The sequence below is a fragment of the Adiantum capillus-veneris genome, chromosome 22 (genome assembly GCF_014529385.1).
Source record: "Adiantum capillus-veneris isolate H3 chromosome 22, ASM1452938v2, whole genome shotgun sequence".
Taxonomy (NCBI): Eukaryota; Viridiplantae; Streptophyta; class Polypodiopsida; order Polypodiales; family Pteridaceae; genus Adiantum; species Adiantum capillus-veneris.
The window spans coordinates 144,942,701-144,947,189 of record NC_140952.1 but is presented as its reverse complement, the minus strand read 5'-3'; the positions used below and the strand labels follow the sequence as shown (position 1 = coordinate 144,947,189).

The 4,489-nt window shown below is 39.8% G+C and overlaps 1 pseudogene; it reads left to right on the top strand.

Annotated features, from left to right (window-relative positions):
- Window positions 1-1,030: 1,030 nt before the first annotated feature.
- LOC147430372 (uncharacterized) lies at window positions 1,031-1,559 on the top strand (annotated as a pseudogene).
- The last annotated feature ends 2,930 nt before the right edge of the window (window positions 1,560-4,489 follow it).

Here is a 4,489-nt window from a genome sequence, read left to right as displayed (position 1 = left end):
TTTAGAGAGAGACACCATGAGGCTCTAGTTTGAGCTAGGGCACCCCATTCTTACGCGTGCGGGGGAAGGGGGGGGGGGGGGGGGGAAGCCAACCAAAACACCATGATGCTTGGTTTGAGTCTCTATTTTGTATAAGAGGGGACATTGTGAGGCTCCAACTTAAGTTCGAGCTTGCGTCCCATCTGAGAGGGGGGAGCACCAAAAACACGACAATACCTAGTTCAAGTCTCCATTTCATTTGATAAGAGACATTGTGAGGCTCAAGCTAAAGATTGAGCTGGGCCACACCATTTGATAGTAGGGGAGGAGCACTAGGAACACCACGATGCCTGATTTGAGTATCCGTTTCATTTCAAGAGAGACCTCATGAGACTCAAGTTTGAGCTAGGGCACCTCGTTCTCCTGGGGGGGGGGGGGGGGGGGGGCGGCAACCAAAACACCATGATGCTTGGTTTGTCTCCATCTTATATTGAAGGGGACATAATGAGGCTCGAACTTAAGTTACAATCTTGTATCCTATCTGAGAGGGGGAGCACCAAAAACACCACAATGCCTAGTTTAAGTCTCTGTTTCCTTTAGAGGGAGACATCATGAGGCTCAAGCTCAAGTTTGAGCCGGGCCACGCCATTCGATAGGGGAGGAGCACAAGAAACACCATGATGCCTGGTTTCAGTATCCATTTCATTTAGAGAGAGACATCATGAGGCTCAAGCTCAAGCTGGGCCGCCCTATTCGCAAAAACACCCATGATGACTATAATAAAGAATTCCTATCAAGTCCATTCAATAGTAGGGATTTTTTTTCTGTATTTTTTCACATTTCCACATGCAGAAGGGGTTGAAAAAATGATCTTGAAAAATAATTTACAGATTGAATAGGAAAAGGGTCCCGTTTATAAAGGGTTTTATAAATAGTCTTTGAATGCACACGGTATATAGGTTTTACATATAGTGACCCCCCCCCCCGCTTTTAGTGTAGAGATGAGAGAGCATAAACACACACACAAGAAGAGAGAGAGAGAGAGAGAGAGAGAGAGAGAGAGAGAGAGAGAGAGGAGGGGGGGGGGGGGGTGGAAGGGTTGAAGAGAGTGGCGCATGGGGCTTGGCTGGAATCATTGTGCGACTATCGTTGCCCCCCTCGCCTAGAGCCCAAGAAAGAGTGGGTACACATTCTCTTCAAGAACGTCACCACTGCCAACACTCACAAGGCCTTTCGAGTGTTGGAGATCATCCATCCTCTAGTGTAATACATCTCTCCTAAGGGAATTTAAAGATATAGTATGTAAAGCCAGCACCAAGCTCATCATTCAGCGAATGGAAGGGTAGGGCATCGTAGTGGAGTGTAGACATAAATGAAACAACAAAATAGATAAAGTAGATTGGAGCTATGGAGAAACCCACCCCTAGCTTCATGCCCCTAGAGCACCACATTGCCTTCTATTGTGGGCCCATGGATGCCTGCAAAAGCCCAACCTCAACCATGAAAGTTTTATGGTGGTTGGATTAATCGGTCCTTTCAAAGGTGAGCCGGGCACCCTAGGATGGTATTGGTTTTCTTAAAGATAGAACAAAGGGGACGATAGAGAATCTTTACAAACTTGTTGGTGTGGTGCATGGTACCATGAGGAAGTTGTAATGAGGGCCATAAATTTTTTGGATGTGTTGAAATAGAGACTAGTCCATGGAGTCAAAGAGAAAGTTTCATGAATTACCTGAGAGGTAAAAGAATCAATAAGTGCCTCCTGACCCCAAAAAAAAAGAAAAAAAAAAAGGAGAGAAATAAACACACACTAGCTCACAATCAAAGGGATGGTTCATTAGAAACACTCCAAGATAAAAGACTAACTAGTAAAAAGGAAGCTTCAAACAAGCAAGAAGGAAAAATTTGTTATGAGATTAGATAGCACAAATTTTTTTTTGTTTATTCAAGGTGTTTTTGCATTTAGCTAGCGTTTGTTCACACGAAATTGATGTTTTATTGGCCAAACCCCATCATTTTGTATGCTTTTAAATGGGATTAGACACTCTCGCATTATGAACAGTGGTAAGACCTTCCCTTGAATGATGAAGTTTATATTACCTTAGGACTAGCATGTGAGCCTAAGATGAGTAATCTTGTGAACCATTGGTGATGAATCCATTATGAGAACCATCAGATGTTTCAATTGCTACACCAAGATGTATTAGTAGAGCCTAGGAGTACACTCATAAAGGATTATGACAACTTTGGCTGAGGGGGCAGTTGTTAGGGTCTTCCCAACTTGGATGGCCACCCTTTTCTTTGAACAATACATAATGTCTCTTTTATTTTGGCTATTTTCTCATGTACTTATCTTCTTCTTTTTTTTTGCTTTCAATCTCCATAGCCATGTCTATTGAGAAACAATAGGCTTCCTGGTAACAAAGTAAAAAATAGGCTACAAAGTCAAAAATAGGCTCAAACATATATGTCACAAAAAAAGCTTTAGACCATACGCTATTTGTATTACACAATATACAAGTTTTTTGTAAAGTTTACAATTGAAAAATGTGTAATGTCATATTAAACTGATTTTTTCCATAATAACTTATTGTGGTTTTCGATACCAAGCATAAGATTTATTGTGACATCACCATCTACTTTATAAATATAAAAAGATAGCAAGTGCTTGAAATGTTTACAGAAATGACTTTCTTACAATGAAGAGTACAAAAATGACACTTGAATAAGTCCCAAATTATATATTTACAATCTTTTTTTTTTTTTGGCAAAACTCACAATTGTGAGTGATTGTATTATAAGGTCACCAATAGATTACAAATTAACCTCAAGCTTAGGCCGAGCCTTGAGGGACAAGGGAAATCTAATAGTCATGTTTTTTTAATTATGAAGGCCCTTCATTACTCTTCTTAACAAAAACAGTTCTTATTTATAGCTTAAGACCTTTTTCTTAGGAAGATGAAAATAAATCACATGACAAAGGGTATCATTGCATAGTTTGTAGCACAAAATAGCTTTAAAAATCTTAGATTTCAAACCCTTTTTAAAAAAATGGGACTTGAATAATTCAAGATGTGATGTTGTTGTTGACGAGACAATGTAGTTGATACAACAAACAACATGTGTGAAGGTGCAAGAATCTCTCATTGATGTGACTCTCTAGAGCTTCTTGTTTTCCAAGAAGAAGTGCACTAATCGAGTGCAATAGAGTGGTACTACCAGTACTCCACCCTTCCTAAACCCTACAAATTTACAAATTGCGTTATGTACATACTGATGTATTTTTTGTCCATGTAGAGCCAAAAAAGAAGAGACAACGCTTGGAAACGGGACACTAAAAAACAATCATTGAAGGAGATCTCAAAAAAAGGGAGGGGCCATATGTGGAGATGGTTGCGAAGTCATCACCAAACCACAAAAAAGGCAAATCCATATCACAAGAGCCCCGTGCACGGCAAAAGGTTTCCTCATGAGCATGAAATGCTTGTAGAAATCTCAGTACACAAAAATGTGTGTAAATGTGCAACTCAAAGGCCTTGCAATCACATTGTGCATTAGTATGCAAGCATGAACTATGTGTTGTAATATAAATGTGCAGTTTTGTATGCTAGTGCGCAACTGAAATGCCTTGTTATTCCAGCGTGCATTAGCACATACTACCCTTTGGAACTGATGTGTTGTAATATAAGCGTGCAGTTTTGTATGCCAATGTGAAACTGAAATCCCTTGTAGTTCCAGTGTGCATTAGCACATACTACCTTTTGGAGCTGAATAGAACAACTACTTTTTGTCCATTTCCTTTGTTTGACCCAAGGGTTTTTATATTGGTGTTTCAAATTTATTATGAATAGCTGGGAATTTTGATTTTTCACAAGAGGTACATCTTGTGCTTATTCAAATTTTCCATATCCTACTAAAGGTGTAAACACCAATGTAAGAAATGATGCTGATAAACATGCCATTGCAAAGGAGGAGAAAATTGCATTGTTTTCCTTACATGATGTGAACTATGCCATTGCATGGAAAAAAGCCCAAACGTGGTGATTCAAAAAGGTAAGGCGGCTCAAAAGAGAGAGAACTGAGTCCAAGAAGTGCCTAGAGCCCTCGATTACACATAGGAGGAAAATTGAAGAGTACTCCAATCACGTACATCCCTCTGGGGATGTCATTTTTGTTGAGTGGTATCCTCTACCAGACCCAATATGGGTGATAAAGATTAAGGAATACGATAAGTGGTCCCTCATACTTGATTTGAATGGACTATTGGTTACCATTGTAGAGACCCACTTTGGTGAAAAGCCTCCTACATATGCAAGAGAAATGGTAAAGCACACATGCATTCACCTCTCCCGAGAAGTGTATTGTTGCAACGATAGCCATTGGTTCTTGGATTGGTGCATCAAATTTTTCAATGTGTTTATATGGAGCAATTGCATGAAAACTAATACGGAAGGAATTCTAGACAATGTTTTCAAATCACAGCGGCCTTTGCTATCAGGTGTTATGTCAC